We start from the raw sequence: 25,003 nt of genomic DNA, 5'->3' as shown, positions 1-25,003 counted from the left end.
TCTGCCCGGGGTTTAATAAATTGGCCCCTTCGTGTTTACTACCTCAATTGGAAGTTTATTCCATGAATCCACCACCCTTTCTGTAAAAAAAAAAAAAAAAAAAAGAAATAATACTTCTTTACATTTCTCCGGGATCTGCTGCCCTTTAACATTGTGACCCCTTGTTTTGGCATTAGGTTTTTTTGTGGTAAAAACACCAGTGTTTTATTATGTTTTTGTATGTGCTAAAGTATGTTATAGCTTCCCTAATTAGGTCAGGGAACTGGGGGTGGTACACACTGAAGCTGGGAGCCCATTGGTTCACAGGAACATACAGTACAACCTGAGCTGTGAGTCCTCTAATGAGCTGTGCACTGAGAAGATCATTAACATTTCTAGACTTTTTCTACATATCAACGCCATAAAAAATATTATCAGTTTATTAAAGGGACACTGAACCGAAAAATTTTCTTTCATGATTCAGATAGAGCATGCAATTTTAAGCAACTTTCTAATTTACTCCTATTATCAAATTTTCTTACTTCTCTTGGTATCTTTATTTGAAAAGCAAGAATGTAAGTTTAGATGCTGGCCCATTTTTGGTGAACAACCTGGGTTGTCCTTGCTGATTGGACAGCACCAATAAACAAGTGCTGTCCATGGGTCTGAACCAAAAAATTGCTGGATCCTTAGCTTAGATGCTGTCTTTTTCAAATAAAGATATCAAGAGAACGAAGAAAATTTGACAATAGGAGTAAATTAGAAAGTTGATTAAAATTGCATGCTCTTGTCAGCGAAGAATACGGCAGGCAGCTAGAAGACGTAAGAGGGGGTAAGTCAAGCTACAAAGCACCGCTACCTACATATGTACCTTTGTAACAAAAAAACTTCCTAAGGTGGTTCGCAGCAAAGAAACACAGGGCTAACAGATTGGTGTTGACCGGCTTGGAGACTTTTTTGGAAGTGGGCCCATAAGACTGTTTAAAGAGTATATCTGCTTGTCTATACATTGTGGAAAAAATGCTGGCACTCTGCTAATTCAGCACAAACTTAACACTTTGGAATGACCTAGGGGTGAAAAACTAACTATTGTTGAAACTTTCACCAGTATTATTACCCTTTAATTGGACTATTCTAGGAAAAGCAAAAAGGAAAGAAAAAGTTAAAAAGAGACACCTACTAATTTAGAACGGACACAACTGTAGCAAGCATAAGCACAAGTTTAATCACTGTATTTCCTTTCTGAATACATGCTGTAATGTTTTTTTTTTTTTTTTTTTCCTCTTTTGTTTCTGGGCTGAATATTGATACAAAATGTATTTACTATTGTGTAAAAACATAGAAACCTAAGAGAATTACCTTAAACCACATGAAAAATAATAAGCAAACGCAAAATAAGGAGGCCAAGCTAAACACATAGTGAATGTAAGCTAGATGGTTTAACAGGATATAAGAGGTTCATCAAAGGTTTGTGGGCCTTTTTCACAGAAATATTTACAGCAAACCTAAATATTTTTTGCTTAAAGGTTTATTTACATAAAGTATAAACAAGTGGCTTAATAAATAGACTTGGGCTCTCAAGAGTAGGGCTTGTAAAATTGTAGGCTGTTCCCTGCTTAAAGGGCATATTTGTTTGCAGTAGTTAAAGGCTACTGGATATCCTTGTCGGAAGAAGGAGATTATGGTTAACAAGTTTGGAATGCTAAATCACAGTTTTGTGGTATCCTTTTAGAGTTGGTTATAATATATTAAAATATTGTCTGTTTAAGGATTCACATTTATATAAGCATTTAAAGGTACTGAAATAACAAAGGGTTTAATATGTTATTTAGGACTCTCCAGACCAGAGTTTATAACAGGGTAAACCACCCTTAGCTCTAGGTTGCATAGGAATGTAATGCTGAAACTCTCTATAATACTTTATTTTTAATTGTGTCAGGTTTAAAGGCTCGACACTATATCTATCTAATTACACTACAGGAGAGGAGGGGGAAGATAAAAAGGAAAAGAAAAAAAATATGACTGCTCTGAAATATACATGTGTTTTAACTCAAATATAATACATTGACACTACAGGGAGTGCAGAATTATTAGGCAAATGAGTATTTTGACCACATCATCCTCTTTATTCATGTTGTCTTACTCCAAGCTGTATAGGCTCGAAAGCCTACTACCAATTAAGCATATTAGGTGATGTGCATCTCTGTAATGAGAAGGGGTGTGGTCTAATGACATCAACACCCTATATCAGGTGTGCATAATTATTAGGCAACTTCCTTACCTTTGGCAAAATGGGTCAAAAGAAGGACTTGACAGGCTCAGAAAAGTAAAAAATAGTGAGATATCTTGCAGAGGGATGCAGCACTCTTAAAATTGCAAAGCTTCTGAAGCGTGATCATCGAACAATCAAGCGTTTCATTCAAAATAGTCAACAGGGTCGCAAGAAGCGTGTGGAAAAACCAAGGCGCAAAATAACTGCCCATGAACTGAGAAAAGTCAAGCGTGCAGCTGCCAAGATGCCACTTGCCACCAGTTTGGCCATATTTCAGAGCTGCAACATCACTGGAGTGCCCAAAAGCACAAGGTGTGCAATACTCAGAGACATGGCCAAGGTAAGAAAGGCTGAAAGACGACCACCACTGAACAAGACACACAAGCTGAAACGTCAAGACTGGGCCAAGAAATATCTCAAGACTGATTTTTCTAAGGTTTTATGGACTGATGAAATGAGAGTGAGTCTTGATGGGCCAGATGGATGGGCCCGTGGCTGGATTGGTAAAGGGCAGAGAGCTCCAGTCCGACTCAGACGCCAGCAAGGTGGAGGTGGAGTACTGGTTTGGGCTGGTATCATCAAAGATGAGCTTGTGGGGCCTTTTCGGGTTGAGGATGGAGTCAAGCTCAACTCCCAGTCCTACTGCCAGTTTCTGGAAGACACCTTCTTCAAGCAGTGGTACAGGAAGAAGTCTGCATCCTTCAAGAAAAACATGATTTTCATGCAGGACAATGCTCCATCACACGCGTCCAAGTACTCCACAGCGTGGCTGGCAAGAAAGGGTATAAAAGAAGAAAATCTAATGACATGGCCTCCTTGTTCACCTGATCTGAACCCCATTGAGAACCTGTGGTCCATCATCAAATGTGAGATTTACAAGGAGGGAAAACAGTACACCTCTCTGAACAGTGTCTGGGAGGCTGTGGTTGCTGCTGCACGCAATGTTGATGGTGAACAGATCAAAACACTGACAGAATCCATGGATGGCAGGCTTTTGAGTGTCCTTGCAAAGAAAGGTGGCTATATTGGTCACTGATTTGTTTTTGTTTTGTTTTTGAATGTCAGAAATGTATATTTGTGAATGTTGAGATGTTATATTGGTTTCACTGGTAAAAATAAATAATTGAAATGGGTATATATTTGTTTTTTGTTAAGTTGCCTAATAATTATGCACAGTAATAGTCACCTGCACACACAGATATCCCCCTAAAATAGCTAAAACTAAAAACAAACTAAAAACTACTTCCAAAAATATTCAGCTTTGATATTAATGAGTTTTTTGGGTTCATTGAGAACATGGTTGTTGTTCAATAATAAAATTAATCCTCAAAAATACAACTTACCTAATAACTCTGCACTCCCTGTATAAGATTGAATGATTTTGCATAGGGGGTGCAAGATTTATCTGCTGAGCTGATTGTAGATAAAATAATTGTTAAAAGTGGAAGACTTCAGAAGTCTTAAAGGTAAACCTTGAATTAAAGGGAAACTAATACAGTTAAACTCTGAACTATTGGAAGCTCTCAGTCTCTATTGCAAATTAAGAGGTACAATTCTTCATAACTGTTGGGAGGAGAGGAGTGGAGGAGAGTAAAATTTAGGGTCTCTCCCCCCCCCTTCTTCAACCCTAGGGTGGCTTGAGCGAGCCCACTCCTGCCCTGTCAGTGTAAACATATAGCTTATTACAACTATACTTGTAGAGCTTAAAGGTCTGCTGATTTCGAAGCACCTCAGACATTGTCTTTACGTGACTCTGATCCTTCTATAAATAATGTCTTGGCTGGTCAAGTGACTCCCATACACTCTTCTTAAGGATCTCTCCTTAAGCATAAATTCTTGTTTTATTTTTTTCTCTAACACCCCCCCCCCCTTTTTTTTTTCTTCTCTTCTTCTCTCTAGAACTAACTCACGATCTCCCCTGGGTTAACTCTTTTCCCCTCTCCCCAGGGCTACGGCACTAGCACTCTATTGTTTACGGGGTTCTGCTTCTTATTTCCTTCTTTTTCCACCGATAAAATTTTAAAGTATAGCACATGGTATAAACATTCACGAACTGGTATATGCACGAATTTTTCAGCACATGGATAAATTCCTTCACTCCCTTTCCCGGACTCCTTCACCAGTCATGGCATCCAAACAGAGAGACAGGAGGACAAAGGCCGTTGCTGAAGTTTCCTCAGAAATATCTGTACCTGCAGCTCCTATCCTGCCCATAAATGAACTAACTAATGTACAGGCCCTAGTGGATAGTATATCTGAGGTATTAACTCCAAAATTTGATGTGCTAAGATCTGAGATCAAGCAAGATATCAATTTACTTAGACATGAGATAAAGTTATTTTCCAACAGACTAGAAGAGGCCTAACAGAGAGTATATGATTTGGAGGATCTTACCTCGACACAGGGATCCAATCTTGAAGCTAATAACGCAATTATTGCCAAAATACAATATCCGCATCATAGGGGTCCCCGAGGGGGGGCTGTCTGAAGATTTACACACATTTATTCCTGAAATATTAACTCAGCTCCTTAAGATTCCTCCCAATCATCCACAGATAGTAGTAGAGAGGATACATAGACTGGGGAGACGAGCAACAAATAGACAGGAAGATAACAGACCTAGACCTATAATAGCGAAACTCCTTAATTTTCAAGATAAAGTCACATTACTCCAACATTTTCGCAAAAATCAGCCAATTATCTATAAAGAAAATAAAATCCTTTTATTCCAAGATTATTCAATTGAAACATCTATTAAAAGACGAAACCTGGCCCCAATCTGTTCAAAATTTATTCAGCAAGGCTATCAAGCCTTAATAATTTATCCTTCTAAACTAAAAATCTTTGTGAAAGGAGAGGCTCATCTTTTTGATAACCCACAAGAGGCAGAGAAATTACTGCAACAATTAAATGCTCAGGAAAAATGAAAATTTTATGGATAAGGTTTATAAATATAGATTTAAGAGTTCGTTAGAATGGACAGAATTGTTCTGTTCACCCCCCTTATTTTTTTATTTTTTTTCTCCTCTTCCCTCTTTCTTTCTCCCTCCCTCCTCAGGTAAATGTGTGGCTCAGTTAATAATCTTAAATTAATCTCCTGGAATGTGGGGGGTATCTCTACTCCCATCAAAAGAAAAGCAATTTCAACCCATGCAAGGCGACTTGACTCTGATATTGTTCTCCTACAGGAGACCCACCTAACTCAGGTGGAAATCTTGAAGCTTAAAAAGGGATGGGTAAAGGAAGTCTATGCTTCACCCGGTACTGGTAGGAGGAGGGGGGTGGCCATATTGATGGGGAAAAGGCTAAAGGCAGAAACTCTACAGGTCTTGATTGACCCGGAGGGGAGATATTTATTGTTAAAGATAAAAATTGAAAAGGCTATTTTCTCACTTTGCAACACATATGCACCTAATATTATAGATTCAGAATTCTGGAATCAGTTACAGGCCAAAATCCTTTCCTTCAAGGAAGGATATTTAATCCTCGGGGGAGATTTTAACATGGCCCCTCACTGCCCCTTGGATAGACTGAGGGAAAACAGGGATCATAAGAAGAATAAAAAGGATAATTTAGAATCTAAATTATTGGCGAAAATCAAACAAAATCTAAATATCAGAGACATATGGAGGATTCAGAATCCTGACGTCCGGGAATTTACTTGCCTATCCAAGGCACATAAGACCATGTCAAGAATCGACCTTTTTCTAATTGATGAAAGGTTGTGTACAGCTAAAGTAAGAGTAAAGATATTACCTATTTTTCTCTCTGATCATGGACCAATCTCTCTAAATTTACAATTTGCGGTTTCCGGGCCGGGCTCTGTGCGGTTCCACTTTCCCTCCTTCTTAGCAACAGACATAAAATTTAAAGCTCATCTGAGGACCAAATTTGAGGAATATATTCAGTGTAACAGGGAATACTGGGAACGCCCATTAATTCTCTGGGAAGCGGTCATAAGAGGTGAAATAATTTCATATAGTGCAATGATTAGTAAAAAGTTAAGGTCTAGAGAAAAAGAACTCAATAATGCTTTGATCAACTCTTATAATCGCTTACTTTTGACTAAAAACCCAGCTAATTGGGCAAGCTACATTCGGGCAAAAAATGACAAAGATACATTTGCAATATATAGAGAAACCCAGTCAGACTTGAAACTACAATCTAAACTGTATAGATATGGAAATAAATCTGTAAAACTACTTGCAAACTTGGTTAGAAACGACAGAAAGTCACCAATTATTGAAAAACTTCTCATAAATGGGAAGCGCCTCACAAAAAGCTCGGAAATACAGGGAGAAATGGCTAAGTATTACAAAGAGGTATACTCCCTGAGAAAATCTGATTTAATACAAGCAGATGATTTTTAGAGTAAAATCAGTTGCCCTAAGCTTTCTGCAGAAATAATGGAAACTCTTAATGCTCCGATAGGGGTGGAGGAAGTAGAGAAAGTGATTTCCGAACTTGCTACAAATAAGGCCACAGGGCCGGATGGTTTACCAAGTGAATTTTATAAGATTATGTCGTTAGAGATTGTGCCCCATCTTAATCAGGTATATAATGCTATGTATATCAAAGGAGAACTGGTACCAAAAGCCTTTTCAGCATCTTTCACTACTCTCATTCTTAAAGGCGGAAAAGATCCAGCGCATGGGGAGTCTTATAGACCGATTGCCTTATTAAATGTCTATAAGGTTTTTATGTCTATCTTGGCCAAAAGACTGCAGGCGATATTACCTAATATTATACATAAAGATCAAGCAGGCTTCTTAAATTCACGAAATTCCTCAGCTAAAATTAGAGAAAATTAGAGAACTCCTAGTGGTATCTGAATATTTTTATAATGCTGAAGGGAGGGAGAGAGAGGAAGGGGAACACATCCCAGATTTAGCCATTGTGGCAATTGATGCAGAAAAGGCGTTTGATTCGATACAACATGATCACCTTTTTGCTTCTTTGGCTCAGTTTAGGTTCAAAGGAAATTTCCCTAAATTTATACAAAACTTGTACAGCCTTCCTTCTACTAGTATAATTGTTAATAATAGCGTCTCTTCACAAATAGTGCTTAATAGAGGAACTAGGCAGGGATGTCCCCTCTCTCCCCTCCTTTTTAATCTATCTATCGAGCCACTGGCTATAAGGATTAGGTCACAGTTGGAAGGTGTTATGATAGGCAGACAGGAGATGAAACTTGCATTATATGCGGATGACATCCTTGTTTATCTGTCAAACACTCAGGTTAATATACCTAAGCTTCTACAAATTATTCACCAATTCGGGCTATTTTCTGGATATAAAACAAACGTCTCCAAATCTGAGATTTATTGGCTTCGAAAGAGTAAAGAATCTTTTTTGAATAGTCCTTTTAAAACAGTCAAAGATTCATTTAAGTATTTAGGCATAGTAATACCTACGAACCCACTTGAGCTTTATAACCTCAATATTCCCCCAATTTTAACAACATTTAAAGACAAACTCAGATCGTGGGAAAACTTACCCCTCTCTGTATCAGGACGGATAGCCCTGTTCAAAATGGTCCTCCTTCCTAAATTACTGTATATATTACAAAACACAGCATTAATACTATTTGACAGGGACATCCGAAGTCTGAATAGCTGGCTTAGAAGCTTTATATTGCAGAAGAGAAAACCTAGGATATCCCTGAATAAATTAACACATGCCAAGCTATTTACAGGATTTGCACTGCCTAACTTGAGGCTTTATAATCTTGCTTTTTTAGCACGTATAGCCACAGACTGGATCTCAGGCAATAATTATGTTTTGAACAATGCTTTGGAAGAGAGCATTTGCGATCCATATCTTCCTTGTGCTTTGCTTCATTGTGCGCCAAAAGACATGCCTCACAGAATTAAGAAAATCAAAGCGATTTTTAATCCATTAAAGGCGTGGTGGAAGATAGGGAAGCTCCTGTCCTTCAACTGTAAGGTCTCTAAATATCTCCCCTTAAGGGGGAATCGCTTATTTCAAGCTGGTATTGACTCTGCAGTCTTTAAAAAATGGCAATCAGTAGGATTAAAAACGATAATACAATTTGTCGATGAAGATAATAAGTGCTTCAAAACATTTGAAGAAATTAAAAATAGTTTCAATCTCTCCAATAAGGAGTTCTTTGCATTTTTGCAAGTGAGGCATTATGTGTCTGGGTTGATGAAGGAGGGGGAGTGGAACTGGAAACTCGGCGAAATAGAGGATTGGCTAACATTAGTTAAAAAGGGTCGTATGTCCATTTCATATTGCTATTATTTATTAGGAGTTGAAGAAGGGAAACGCACTTTGGAGAAAGTGGCTCAAGACTGGAGATTAATTATGGCACAAGAGTATATAAATTGTAAATTTATTCAAAAATCTATTCATATGGTGGCACAGGCCACTCTCTCAGCAACATGGAGAGAAGCACATCTTAAGTTGCTGCATAAATTTCATTATACACCAGAAAAAGGTCATAAGCTCCAGAACGTGAATTTTTATAAATGTTCTAAATGTTCCCTGGTTGCAGCAGATATTATACATATGATGTTTAAATGCCCCCTGATTAGACAATTTTGGCGCAAACTTGAATATTGGATTAATACTTCTCTTAAAATTTCTCCTTTTGAACTGTCGGCAACTTTAATCATATTCTGCTGTGACAATCAAGTAGAACAACAATTGAATAAAAAGATAATAAAAGTTTCTATCCTGGCAGCTAGATATTTAATATTTAAAAAATGTAAGACGAAAGAAATACCCACGGTAGTCGAAGTAAAAAATTACCTTAAAAAACAATGTATTTTAGAGCAACGTGACACGAATATTAATAATGAAACTGATATTAGAAAATTATTTGATAAATGGGCGCCATTTATTAAATCCCTTCCCACTACAGAGATAGACTATATTATTTTTCCCTTTCAAAATACAGAGCTGGTCCTATTAGGGATATGGTAATTGGATAAGGTCCTGAGAAGCTAACGGGGGGGGGGGGGGAGAGGAAGAGGGATTGAGGCAAATCCCCTCCTCCCCTTTTTTTTTTTTTTTTTTTGTTTTGTGGTTTTTGTTTTTATTTTTTATTACTAGTAGGCGCATGGAACTGAGATATTACAGATGGTTAAAAATTGAATTAAAATATTTCAACTGGAAATCTTAATGTATAAGGACTAATAGAGCTAAACTTATTATTTAGGTTATTATAGGCCGGAAAGGCTCAGGATTTGTTAGAACTTGTTTTTGGTTTTTCTTTTCTTTTGTATCTTAATTGCTTATGGGTGGCCTATTCATTTTTTTATTCTTTTTCTCTTTGTTCTTCTGAAAATTATGTAATTGTATAAACATGTTGAAATATATATAATAAAAATGAATTTAAAAAAAAAAAAAATTGCATGCTTTATCTGAATCATGACATAAAAAATTTGGGTTCAGTGTCCCTTTAAAGCCCAGGACCACGAGATGTATAAACAATATGGAATGGAAGTAAAAAGGTTAACTTTATTTTTCTCTTTAAACTGGCCTTGTATTGTGTTTTTTTTATCTTCTATACAGAAAACCATAACACACCCTTTTCCATGATGGGTGAGTTAAACTAGATTGTTGGGTATATTTAAGTTCATTATGTTCAATTAAAGTATCAAAGTTGCATTCTGCTGAACGTTAATTAAATTGTGCTGCTCTGGTTAGAAGCGTTTGCTTCTCATTGCGTATGCTCCAGTAGTCCCTGGTCTGCTTAGACAAACACTATTAATATTGCATGAATAAAGTAAAATGGAATTAGGCTATTGTACAAATGGTTACACGATATTTGTAACCATATTAATCCCAATAGGATTCAAAGTAGCAAAAACAATGTGTTCTGAAATTCATTGATTGATATCTTCAGGCATATTTTAAGCAATTCTCAGTGAATGCCCTATACAGAATACGAATAAGCTGCTTTCAACACTATTTCTAGAAGTGTATACTTATGTGTTGCAGATTCTTATTTGCAAATCATTCATTTTTGCTTAAAGGGACAGTCTAGTCAAAATTAAACTTTTATTTTCAGATAGCAATTTTAAACAACTTTCCAATTTACGTCTATCACAAAATTTGCTTTGTTCTCTTGGTATTCTTTGTGGAAAGCTAAACCTAGGTAGGCATATGCAAATTTCTAAGCCTCAGTGCAGTTTGACAGTTTTCACTGCTAGCCAGTGTTAGTTTATGTGTGCCATATAGATTATATTGTGCTCACTCCTGTAGAGTCATTTATGAGTCAGCACTGATTGGCTAAAATGCAAGTCTGTCAAAAGAACTGAGATAAGGGGGCAGTCTGCAGAGGCTTAGATACAAGGTAATCACAGAGGTAAAATGTATTTCAATATAACCGTGTTGGTTATGAAAAACTGGGGAATGGAAAATAAAGGGATTCAACAAAAACATTTATGGAGTAGACTGTCCTTTTCTTTAAAGCTAAAGGGCTAAATTACAAGTGAAGTGCAATCGTTAGCACTGGGTGAGTTATCTTTTGCGCACCCTTGCGCATAGAATAAAACACAATCTGTGATTATAATTGAATGGTTAAAAATTTTAATCAAACATCTCAGCGTGGACAAAGCAGTTTTAGCACTACCTACACTTTTAATGGATAGCTTTGGAAGCATTCATATAACAAGTGTTGTGCTCGAGTGCAATCCATAATAAACCATTATTATTAATGGTATAGCACAGAAATACATGAATTACTTGACTACTAGTGCACCCTAAGCTTATCGCACATTCGGCTTACACTTGAATGATATCCAATATGAATATTACTGTGAGTCCCCAAAGAGGTTTATTGTGTTAGGAATTAAGCGCACCTACGCTTACCAACATGCAGATGAGCCCCAGATTATCGCTCAAGCACAAAAGAAAAACTTCAGCCTTAAAGGGACAGTGTACTGTGATTTTTTTTCCTTATGTCTTTCCAATAATCCATTTAACCTGTTGGAGTGTATTAAATTGTTTACTGATAGTTTTTTACCTTGATTTTTCATTTGAAATAGCTGATTTTGCCTCTCCCCACCTATACTGAAAATGTTATTACTTACAGTCTAGTCAAAAGGAGACCTTCATGATTCTGACAGGGCATGCATTTTTAAACAACTTTCCAATTTACTTTTATCATCAAATTTGCTTTGTTTTCTTGGTATTCTTTGTTGAATGTTAAACCTTGGTATGCTCGTATGCTAATGTCTAAGCCTTTGAATCTTGTCTCTTATGTCTGGATTTTGGCAGTTTTTCATAGCTAGACCGTGCAAGTTTGTGTGTGCCATATAGCTAACATTGTGCTCATTCCCGTAGAGTTATTTATGCTTCAGCACTAGTTGGCTAAAATGCAAGTTTGTCAAAAGAACTGAAATAAGGGGACAGTCTACAGAGGCTTAAATACAAGGTAATCACAGAGGTGAAAAGTATATTAATATAATATGGTTATGCAAAAATGGAGAATGAGTAATAAAGGGATTATCTATCTTTTTAAGCAATAACAGTTCTGGAGCAGATTGTTCCTTCAAGTAATGGTTATAGAAATGCTATGTAAACAAGAATATTTTTAATAATCACACTCAGATTAAGAGGTGAGACAGAGAAATATTAAAATGCAAATTTTACATTGTACTTTCTAAGCATTGGTCTCACTATGTATACAGAGATGATATAAGGAGGATTTTGTATAAATGTAGAGAGATAGCTAATAAGATCTGCTTTCCCTGCAAGTTCAGCACATTTAATTGTGTTGTGGTTTAAATTAGCAAAGACAGCTAATTCATATATAAAAATACTGCACAAAAATTAGTACACAGATTTACCAGAGAAGGTTTAGTGCAACCAACATAGATTTAGAGCACCCTATACTCTTAAAAGATAACTCAACCAAGCTAAACATCACTCATATTACAAGTGAAATTATGGGTTGCACTCGATCAAAAGTCCAAATAGCGCTCATAGAATTAGTACGACCTGAGACCTGAAGTGTAAGGGAGCCATTTATCAAATGTCTGTCCCACATGATCCGATCCGCCGATCATGTCCGACAGACATCTCTGAATGCGGATAGCATTACGCTCTCCGCATTCAGCATTGAACTAGCAGTTCTTGTGAACTGCTGGTGCAACACCGCCCCCTGCATATTTGCGGCCAATCAGCCACCAGCAGGGGGTGTCAATCAACCTGATTGTATGAGATTGCGTTGATTTCTGGTGATCACTGTCCACCGCCTCAGAGCAGGTGGACAGGTTATGAAGCAGCAGTCTTTAGATTTACCATATTGGAGTGCCATCCTAATTGCGTGTCTGATTCGCCATCCGCTCTCTAAGGGTCCCAGACGTCTTACCCACATAGAACCTGGAACAGGGACAGGACAATAGATACACCACAAATGTAGTGGTACATGTTATGGAATGTCTGATGACTAAGTACTGGTTAGTATGTGGGTAGTGAAAGGATTTGGTGTTGATCAGTCCGTTACAAGTGGTACACCCCAAGCAACGATACGATCCTTTGATGTTTATTTTTGCCCCTGTGGTGTAACTTCATTTAGGATCAGTTTTAACCAATAGGTCCTTCAAATTAGTCCCCCTTCTATAGCCTACCATTGGACTCAGATTGCTGGCAAAGGAGAGTCTAGAATCTGAAGACACAATTGGCCAATGGGACCAAAGTATCTGTCCAGTTCTTCTTGTGTTTGGTGTAAATGTTGTGGCCATGATCAACTTGTCTTGAGAACCTTGTTTGGGTTTTTGAATAATAAGATCCGACTGCGTTAGTCGTGATACCTCGATTGTTCTCTTGATCAGTTTCGGTCTGTAACCTCTCTGGATAAATTTGTAACCAACTCCACACAACTGGGAGACTCCTGCCACTTTGTCAGAATTGTTGCGTATTGTCTAATCATTTGCAATTTGATAATACCCCATAGTAAAGATGGCGGATGGCAGCTATCCGCTCTGAGGATTGAGTTTCTGTCAGGTACTTTCCTTCTAAGTGAAGAACATAGGTATTTGAAGTATTTCTAGTGCACCTTTGGCTTTAGTGCAGTTTGTCTAGAGTAGTTTCGGGTTAGGGAAAAAAGAAGGCTTTTTAGTGCATAGAAGTCTATGGGGATATGGAGTTAACGTGGTTAAGATATTCAAATGCAAGAAATATTTGCTTTCTACTTGTAATACCGGTGCTAACATGGAGTGCTATTGCTTACATCCACCAAACTTCAAAACGAAAAGAAGGGTCTCTGATCAGCAATATCAAATAATGACTAATATTGTTTATTGTAAATTAGGTTGGAACTGAGCCCATAAGGCAGGGCACGGTCGCCTTCTTCTAAAGACACAAGTGTCAAGCAGCCTAAATGACTTGAACTAAAATACTCTTCAAGTACTGGTTAACAGTGTAATGGTTTATATTCCAATCTATAAGAAGGGCTGTGTTAGGTGCATCCCAATTCCGTTGTTATACCCTGTTGTAAAGATAACCTGCACGGTGTCTGAATCTGTATACTTGCTTGCTGAACTGTTCCAAGTCAGAAACTTCCAGTTATCTTGTTCGTAATTTAATGGGCTTAGATTATATGCTCAGACTGTTTAAGCCTTGCAGTACAGGTGGCCCTCGTTTTACAACGGTTCAATTTACACTGTTTCAGAATAACAACCTTTTTTTCCAGTCATGTGACTGCTATTGAAAAGCATTGAGAAGCAGTTTATTTATTAAAATAGCCAGTAGGTTGAGCTGTCCGCTTGTGTTGCATCAAAACCAAGCAAGCTGAAATTAATCAGTTTAACCAGACCTGAGCTATCGAGCAGATTTCAAAGGAACAAGATCTTTCTGTCTATAAATCAGTCCAGTTTGGAATGCATAGAAAGAACTGTTTGCAGAAAAATGCAAGAGAAGTCTGTGTTGTGTGATTATTTTATTAGGTTTATAATGCTGTTTAGCAAATGTTTTTGTTCATTTAACTTAGTTTAATTATATATTCTGTGTTGTGTGATTATTTTATTAGATTTATAATGCTATTTAGCATTTAAAGTCTTCATTTCAAAGCTTTAAAAATAATTTATTAGGTGTTACTTATGACAATTTTGAGAGGGGCCTGGAACCTATATCCCTCACTTCCCATTGACTTACATTATAAACTGGGTTTCAATTTACAATGGTTTCGATTTACAACCATTCCTTCTGGAACCTAACCCCGGCGTAAACTGAGGGCTACCTGTACTTCCTCTCCTTAATACCTTGTATGTCATCTTCTGAAATGAGTTTATATATTCTGATGCTCCAGCATTGCAGCGCTTCTTATTCTAGTTGTCTTGTTTGATTTTTACTATACTGAGCAAATATATTCTGATTTGCTGCTTTACCTGCATATTTGTACTCTAGTACAGCTAGTATCCACATCCAATCATTTCTCAGTTGTTTCTAAAACTTCAAATTTTGCTAAAAGGGACAGTCTATTTCAGAATTTGCAATGGTTAAAAAGAATTATAATCCCTTTATTACCCATTCCCCAGTTTTGCATAACCAACACAGTTATATTAATATACTTTTTACCTCTATGATTACCTTGTAGCTAAGTCTCTGCAGACTGCCCCTTACCTCAGTTCTTTTGACAGACTTGCATGTTAGCCAATCAGTGCTGATTCATAAATAATTGCACAGGAGTGAACACAATGCTATCTACATGGCCTAGCACTGTCTAGCTATGAAAACTGTCAAAATGCACTGTGACCAGAGGTGGCCTTCAGGGGCTTAGAAATCAGCATATAAACCTACCTAGATTTAGCTTTCAACAAAGAATACAGAGGGAATTGGAAAATTGTTTAAAATTTCATGCCCAATCAGAACCATGAAAGTTTAATTTTTACTAGACCGTCCCTTTAATAAAGTGTTAAAAAATAGATGAAATGACAATTACAAAATATGAAGATTTAGACAACTAAACATTTAACACAAAAATAAGCTATAAAATGCTAAATCATTTTAAAAAAATAATAAAATAGAAAAAAAAAAATGTTTGCCTGTTGATGACTATAATGTCTCTTGAAAAATGAGTTACATCAGACATTAAACATTTTAAGCAAATATAAATCACAAAGCAAATGTCACTTTTTACATAAAAATCACAATATCCAGTGACACTATCCTTTTTGTAAGTTTTAGCAGATATAAAAATGCAGTTTTGCTCAGAAATGGCTTCTTGCTCCTTTTATTAAAAAAAAAAAAAAATCCCAAGCGTAAACATCTACGTGTCACCCAATAGATATCTGTAAAAAATAAAAAACACAAAAGGTCCTTCATAAAGATGTCAAGGTAAGTACTTCCATATCATTTGTTTGTTTGAGTCAAATCACTATCATAAAATCCGCGCTGTAAAAGAAAGCTGTCTCACTTCTTGTAAAACTGGATTTTTTAAGAGGTTTTGCTGTGTCGAGTAACATCTGTTAAAATAAAGCTGTCAGCTTTACTTGTTCTGCCAAGGTTCCTATTTGCATTATTCACTGAAACAAATGTCTATGAACCATTACAATAACTGACATCTGATAATGCCCCTGGGAAGAATCCCTTTTTATTTTCATGTGGTTAAATTGATGTTTTCTGCTCAGTGCTTAGCTAATACATCACATTAAATAGACTTTAGCCTGTACACTCATTGCCCTCATTGTATTACAGAACATTTTATATTGCAATCATTTAAATTTGCTCTCTGTGATGGGTTATATTAGCACAACGTTAAGTGGCGCTGTCACCATGAAACAATTGTGGTACTTTTTAAAAAACATAAAAATATTATAAATGATTCCATACCTTTATTTCATCTCTATTTTCCCTGGATATATACCTATGTCTCCTAACATCTTTACAACCATTCTGTAGCTGAGGAAAACGGTTAAAGCGACACTGAACCCAAATTTTTTCTTTTGTGATTCAGATAGAGCATGAAATTTTAAGCAATTTTCTCATTTACTCCTATTATCAATTTTTCTTCATTCTCTTGGAATCTTTATTTGAAATGCAAGAATGTAAGTTTAGATGCCGGCCCATTTTTGGTGAACAACCTAGGTTGTCCTTGCTGATTGGTGGATTCATCCACCAATCAAACACTGCTGTCCAGAGTGCTGAACCAAGAAAAAAGCTTAGATGCCTTCTTTTTTATATAAAGATAGCAAGAGAACGAAGAAAATTTGATAATAGGAGTAAATTAGAAAGTTGCATGCTCTATCTGAATCACGAAATAAGATTTTTGGGTTCAGTGTCCCTTTAAGAGTTTATTAAAGGGACATTAAACCCAACATTTTTCTTTCATGATCCAGATAGAGTATACAATTTTAAACATTTAAATTTGATTGTTACATTTGCTTTATTCTTTAGATATCCTTTGTTGAAGAAATAGCAACGAACATGGTAAGCCAATCACATTTGGTATCTATGTGCAGCCACCAATCAGCAGCTACTTAGCCTATCTAGATATTCTTCTCAGCAAAAGCTATCAAGAGAATGAACCAAATTAGAAAATAGAAGAAAATTAGAAAGTTGTTTAAAACTGCATGCTCCTTCTAAAATCATTAAAGAAAAAAAACTGTGTTTCATGTCCATTTACAATATTTTAATTTGTCTTTTGGATTGCTAAAAATGCTCTCTACATATGTAGACTGTATGGTACTTTTTTATATATTGGATAAAAGTATGGGAGCAAAAATATAGCAAAACTAAATTAAAGGGACAGTCTACACCAGATTTTTTGTTATTTAAAAAAATAGATAATCCCTTTATTACCTATTCCCCAATTTTGCAAAACCATCTACGTTATATTAATATACTTTTTACCTCTGTGATTACCTTGTATCTAACCCTCTGCAAAATTCCTCTTATTTCAGTTCTTTTGACAGACATGCATTTTAGCCAATCAGTGCTGACCCATAAATAACTCCACGGGAGTGAGCACAATGTTATCTATATGGCACACATGAACCAGCATTGTCTGAACATGTGAAAAACTGTTGAAATGCACTAAGATAAGAGGCGGCCTTCAAGGGCTTAGAAATTAGCATTTGAGCCTACCTAGATTTAGCTTTCAACAAAAAATATCAAGAGAACACAGCAAAGTTGATGATAAAAGATCATTGGAAAGTTGTTTAAATTGCATGCCCTATCTGAATCATGAAACTTTAATTTTGACTAGAGAACACTTCTTTGTAGCGCATCAGGCTCCTGCTTCCTACCTGCTGGCATGCTTCAGCGTCTGCGCGTTAAAGGGTATAGCCACATGATTGGTGCTAGAGATCCTCCGTAGTAGTAGCGGAAATCAGAAATAGCACACAGATAACTCCACACTCAAAGGAATCCTGGATTCCTTTTGCAAGCAGAGTTATCTGCATGTTAATTTTGACTAGACTGTCCCTTTAAAGGGACATTATACACTCATTTTTTCTTTGCATATATGTTTTGTAGATGATCTATTTATATAGCCCATAAAGTTTTATTTAAATAATAATAATAAAAAAATATATGTATAGTTTTGCTTATTTTTAAATAATATTGCTCTGATTTTCAGACTCCTAACCAAGCCCCAAAGTTTTATGAGAATACCATCAGCTACCTACTCCAGCTTGCTCCTGTTTGTTTAAAGGGTCTTTTCATATGTAAAAGAAGGGGGGGGGGAGTGTCTTATTTACCACTTGCAGTGGGATTTCCAGCTACCTTTTCAACAGAGCTAAACAGAGAGCTTCTAAGTAAGTTTTGAAACCGTTTTATACTGAATTTTTATATTATTATCTGTGCATCTTATCGTTTATAGTAGTGTCTATTACATGCAGTTATATGAAAATGAGTGTATACTGTCTCTTTAAGTACATCCAGGGGAGAACTGGGACCAAAAATAGTTCCAGACATTTAATGGTGTAACAGAATATTTTCAAGGGCCCATGAATACCTCAACACCCCTGTCAACCACATTCCACATTAGAACCCCTGGCCCTGTAGTCTCTTTCTCGGCCACATTCTACATCAGAACCCATGGCCCTGTAGTCCCTCTCTTGGCCACATTCTACATCAGAACCCCTGGCCCTGTAGTCCATCTCTCGGCCACATTCTACATCAGAACCCCTGGCCCTGTAGTCCCTCTCTCGGCCACCTTCTACATCAGAACCCCTGGCCTTGTAGTCCCTCTCTCAGCCACATTCTACATCAGAACCCCTGGCTCTGTAGTCCCTCTCTCAGCCACATTCTACATCAGAACCCCTGGCCCTGTAGTCCCTCTCTCGGCCACATTCTACATCAGAACCCCTGGCCCTGTAGTCCCTCTCTCAGCCACATTCTACATCAGAACCCCTGGCCCTGTAGTCCATCTCTCGGCCACATTCTACATCAGAACCCCTGGCCCTGTAGTCCCTCTCACGGCCACATTCTACATCAGAACCCCTGGCCCTGTAGTCCCTCTCTCGGCCACATTCTACATCAGAACCCCTGGCCCTGTAGTCCCTCTCTCAGCCACATTCTACATCAGAACCCCTGGCCCTGTAGTCCATCTCTCGGCCACATTCTACATCACAACCCCTGGCCCTGTAGTCCATCTCTCGGCCACATTCTACATCAGAACCCCTGGCCCTGTAGTCCATCTCTCGGCCACATTCTACATCAGAACCCTTGGCCCTGTAGTCCCTCTCTCGGCCACATTCTACATCAGAGCCCCTGCCCCTGTAGTCCCTCTCTCGGCCACATTCTACATCAGAACCCCTGGCCCTGTAGCCCCTCTCTCGGCCACATTCTACATCAGAACCCCTGGCCCTGTAGTCCATCTCTCGGCCACATTCTACATCACAACCCCTGGCCCTGTAGTCCATCTCTCGGCCACATTCTACATCAGAACCCCTGGCCCTGTAGTCCATCTCTCGGCCACATTCTACATCAGAACCCTTGGCCCTGTAGTCCCTCTCTCGGCCACATTCTACATCAGAGCCCCTGGCCCTGTAGTCCCTCTCTCAGCCACATTCTACATCAGAACCCTTGGCCCTGTAGTCCCTCTCTCGGCCACATTCTACATCACAACCCCTGGCCCTGTAGTCCCTCTCTCGGCCACATTCTACAACAGAACCCCTGGCCCTGTAGTCCATCTCTCGGCCACATTCTACATCAGAACCCCTGGCCCTGTAGTCCCTCTCACGGCCACATTCTACATCAGAACCCCTGGCCCTGTAGTCCATCTCTCGGCCACATTCTACATCACAACCCCTGGTCCTGTAGTCCATCTCTCGGCCACATTCTACATCAGAACCCCTGGCCCTGTAGTCCATCTCTCGGCCACATTCTACATCAAAACCCTTGGCCCTGTAGTCCCTCTCTCGGCCACATTCTACATCACAACCCCTGGCCCTGTAGTCCCTCTCTCGGCCACATTCTACATCACAACCCCTGGCCCTGTAGTCCCTCTCTCGGCCACATTCTACATCACAACCCCTGGCCCTGTAGTCCCTCTCTCGGCCACATTCTACATCACAACCCCTGGCCCTGTAGTTCCTCTCTCGGCCACATTCTACATCAGAACCCCTGGCCCTGTAGTCCCTCTCTCGGCCACATTCTACATCAGAACCCCTGGCCCTGTAGTCCCTCTCTTGGCCACATTCTACATCAGAACCCCTGGCCCTGTAGTCCTTCTCTTGGCCACATTCTACATCAGAACCCCTGGCCCTGTAGTCCCTCTCTCGGCCACATTCTACATCAGAACCCCTGGCCCTTTAGTCCCTCTCTCGGCCACATTCTACATCAGAACCCCTGGCCCTGTAGTCCCTCTCTCGGCCACATTCTACATCAGAACCCTGGCCCTATAGTCCCTCTCTCGGCCAGATTCCCTATCAGAACTCCTAGATCTGTAGCCCCTATTTCAGTTGCATGCCACATCAGAACCTTTGGTAATGTGCCCCTTTACATGCCCACATGCCTTACAGCCCCTTTGTCAGCCACAGCGGCCTACATCAGACCTCAGATCAGACTTCAGCCCTATCCTTAATTTTGATTTCTAGGGCCCTCCATGGCTGCTGATATGCATATGGTGTTTTGTCTCTAAAACGTTTAGGGCCTGTGTGTGCAGGAGCAGTAAGAGAAGTGTTGCCACTGGCTGCTGTACTGACTGACAGCCAGGCAGAAAATGAACAATGAGTCTGGCATAATGGACAGCCCTCTATTCCTGGCCTTTAGCCAATCAATATTAAAAGCAGCTTGAAGGTGTTTTAAGACACTGAACTGACCCACCAGGCATGTGATGTTTGTTATATCAAAGTCAAAAACCACCAGCATCTACATTCAATATTAGCTACTCTGGTGCTTTCTGTACAGCTCATCAATACGTGTTTCCTTATTGCAGTCATAATAGAACTGAACGAGTGAGAGCTTTTTTCTCAGATCAAATGCATTTTAGATATTTATCTGCATTTCAGCATGAAGAAAATGTAAGAAGCAAGTGGCAGTCATGAATTGGATGTGTTTTTAATATGGTAGATGCGGCTAAGATGGTACAGCATTCATGTACTGCAGTCTGTAGATGTTGCAAAGACTGTTTAAGGGACAGAAAAGTAAAAAAATAAACTTTTATGATTCAGATAAAGCATAAACAACTTTCCAAATTACTTTCATCAAATTTGTTTTGTTCTCTTGGTATTCTTTGTTGAAAGATAAACCTAGGTAGACTTAAATGCTAATTTCTAAGCTCTTGAAGGCCGTCTATTCTCTAAGAGCATTTTGACAGTGCTAGTTGATATGTGCCAAATAGATAACATTGCACTCACTCCCGTGGAGTTATTTATCAGTCAGCACTGATTGGCTAAATGCAAGTCTGTCAAAAAACTGAGATAAGGGGGCAGTCTGCAGAAGCTTAGATACAAGGTAATCACAGAGGAAAAACTTATATTAATATTAACGTGTTAGTTATGCAAAACTGGGGAAAGGGTAATAAAGAGATTATCCATCTTTTTTTAAACAATACAAATTCTAGAGTAAACTGTCCCTTTAATCATGTGTTCAGTGTTTTGCAACTTTCTTTCCCATCTCTATAACCGTAGGTAGTGGATATAGAGGCGCAGGTCCTAGAGAATTGCTTTTATGTTGTTTCAATTTGAGCTGGGAATAACAATAACTCAACTTTGATTTGTGTAGATCGACACTTAATAATAATTAGTGCAGTATACTTACTCCGAAAAATTCAGAGTCCAGCTTGATTGATTGTGCACTCTGAATTTTTCGGAGTAAGTATACTGCACTAATTATTATTAAGTGTCGATCTACACAAATCAAAGTTGAGTTATTTTATTCCCAGCTCAAATTGAAACAACAGAAAAGGAATTCTCTAGGACCTGCGCCTCTATATCCACTACCTACATTTCTAAACAGTCATTTGGGAGAGACTGATAGAAGGCAGCAGTTCATTAATAAGGGGAGTATTATTCTTGTCACATCTATACTGATATTGTTATAACATCTACCATATCCCGTATAGAACTATTCTGTATATCCATCTCTATAACCCCCTTTTTCATTTTAATCTTTCTTTGTGAATCTCAGTCAGTCAGTTCTTATTATTAAAAGAGATACTAAAGCAAAAATTAAACATTAAAGGGACATGACACCCACATTTTTTCTTTTATGATTTAGAAAGAGAATGCAATTTTAAACATCTTTCTAATTTAGAAGACAAAACAATCTGTAGATACAGAAAGGGGGATGGAGCGCAGCCAGGGGGGAAACACCAATCTAAGTGCAGATGATTTAAAACACTTAGCACTTTATTCACATAAATAACACATTAAAATGCGCACTTACAGACTGAACCCTCAAACATATGAGGTATGTGTTTACAGTTTCATATAGATGTCCACCATAAGAGCAATACTCCACATCCACAGTTGTAGTGAAACTTCGAAATCCCCTTGTCAAACAGTGTGTTAAACTGCCCGTGGTATAATAACAGTAACTGGGGGTTCTTTCTTTATGCTGGTAATTACTCCAGAAATTCTATGGCATAAAAGCCCCCACAGTCACACAGCAAAAGTTCACAGAGTTGTGTATGGTACAGGGAACACTATAGGTAGCGTGTAGAGCACACAGGAGGAGGTAAAAAGTACTGTGGCAGCGTGTATCCTATGAAAGCCGGCTTGGATTCGCCGCTGCTCACGGCTTACCAGATTCCTCCGTATATACGATGGGCGTGGTCTTACGCGTTTCGCTGGGCTCCTCCCAGCTTCGTCAGAGGCTAAGTGTTTTAAATCATCTGCACTTATATTGGTGTTTCCCCCCTGGCTGCGCTCCATCCCCCTTTCTGTATCTACAGATTGTTTTGTCTTCTATACTTCATCTCTCACGGAGATCACACCAGTGTTTGGAAGGGAGCTGCACGGAGGACACCAAAAGACAAGCAAGGGAAAAAAGAAGAAGGATTGGAAAAAGCATCATTGAAAAGGGAAGTTTAAAGCTGACCTGACTTTATCCACTATTTTCATATCCTATATCTTTTCAGATAAAACACAAAAAAAGAGACTTTCCCGAACTGATAGGATTGTTGATTTATAATACTTGGGGATTATTTGGTGGTGTTTTAATACCTGTGTTATCTAAATTGAATGTCTCTCATTAGTAATAACTGCTAACTTTTAGACTTTTTTCTTTTTTCCTCTTGAGAATTAGCATATTTTACATACATTTATTATCTATTTTATTTACTGGTGGCGCTACCGAAGTATTTTTATACTCTGATCTTTCTAATTTACTTCTATTATCTAATTTGTTTTATTATCTTGATATTCTTTGCTGAAAAGCATATCTAGATATGCTCAGTAGCTGCTGATTGGTTGCTGCACATAGAAGCCTTGTGTGATTGGCTCACCTTGTGCATTGCTTTTTCTTCAACTAAGGATATCTAAAAAATGAAGCAAAATAAATAATGGAAGTAAATTGTAATGTTTTTTAAATTTCTATTCTCTATCTGAATCATGAAAGAAAGATTTTGGCTTTATTGGTCCTTTAATGACTTAGACAGAGCATGCCATTTTAAGAGACTTTTTAATTTACTTTCTTTTTCCAATTGTGCACGGTGTTTATATATGCACACTTTAATGCATCTGCTCCTACTGAGCATGTGCAAGAGTTCAGTGTATAGGTATACGAGTCTGGGATTGGCTAGATGGCTGTCACATGATACAGGGGGTGCAAGTTGCATTAAATATAAAATGTTATCAGAAAAAGAAAAAAAAATCTACTGCTCATTAAAAATTCAAAGTAAGTGCCATTGCATTTTATTTTTATTATGCCCTTGCTGGTTGTGCTGTATTTAATGCTTCTTTAAATAAATAAAGAATGACTATTAGTGATTGTGTGGGAGTTACAGTATATTTCTGTTTGAAATTTATACAAACTGTCCATCTAATTGGTAGCATATAACAGTGTATGAGATATAATATTTATTTAATTTATACTTCATATGAAGTGTTTGAAAACACAATATTTATAGCCTGGTACAGAAAGCTTTCATGACTATAGATGTCTCTCGCTGTAATTGAAAAGAAATCAATCATATGAGCCGTACAACAGCCTTCAAATACCCTGAGGATATTTATATAATAAATCAAATCTAACCAACTGATCACGTTTAATGTCATCTAGTTTATCCGGAAACTTTATGTACAATGTGACTTTTATTATTTTTGAATGTGTACTGTAAATGGCTATAAAATTCCACTAAATCATAAATATGGTATGTAAAGTAGCCATATATTGCTGTTTTATTTTGTTTATTGGCGAATTTGAAAGGTTAAGAATGTCTGTAGTACCATTAAAGGGATAGGAAAGTCAAAATTAAACACATAATTCAGATAGCACATGTAATTTTAAGACACTTTTAAATCACTTTTTTTTTTTCAAAGGTGCTTTGTTCTTTTAGTATCCCTTGTTAAAAAAAAGAATATGCAGATATCCTACACTAGTGGGAGCTGCTGCTAATTTGTCTTTTGTGATTGTCTGACTAGATGTGTTCATCTTGCTGCCAGTAGTGCAATGCTGTTCCTTCAGCAAAGGATAACAAGAGAACGAGACTAATATAATCATTGTAAAATGTGACTTTGTCTAATGATCAAAAACTCACCGTCATGGAAATCTTGCCAGGGCTTTTTTTTTAGCATTATTTTGCAATGTAGGTGTCTCTCCTTCACATCCAGAAATCCGCATAGAGAGATAAACAATTCTCAACAACTCATAGGCCTCTATTTATGAAAGGTCTTGCGGAACTGATCCAACAGTGCGTATCAGGTCCGCAAGACCTCGCTGAATGCGGAGAGCAATACGCTCTCCGTATTCAGCATTGCACCAGCAGCTCACAAGAGCTGCTGGTGCAACGCCGCCCCCTGCTGACTCGCGGCCAATCGGCCGCCAGCAGGGAGGTGTCAATCAACCCGATCGTATTCGATCGGGTTGAATCGCGGCGATTCCTGTCCACCTGCTCAGAGCAGACGGACAGGGTTATGGAGCAGCGGTCTTTAGACATAACTGGTCTTTAGACATAACTGCTGTTTCTGGTGAGTCTGAAGACTCGCCAGAAACACGGGCCGTCAAGCTCCATTCGGAGCTTGATAGATAGACCCCATATGGTGAGTCTGCAGAACTCACCATATCAAACCACTGCACCTGCACATTATCTAACTCCGCCCTCCTATAATTCTATCTGCTGGTGCGCTCTGTAAATAACTCACTGCACCACCTACAGAGTTCCCTCTT

The sequence above is a fragment of the Bombina bombina genome, chromosome 6 (assembly GCF_027579735.1).
Source record: "Bombina bombina isolate aBomBom1 chromosome 6, aBomBom1.pri, whole genome shotgun sequence".
Classification (NCBI taxonomy): Eukaryota; Metazoa; Chordata; class Amphibia; order Anura; family Bombinatoridae; genus Bombina; species Bombina bombina.
The sequence above is the reverse complement of the archived record's forward strand: the minus strand, read 5'-3'. Positions refer to the sequence as shown.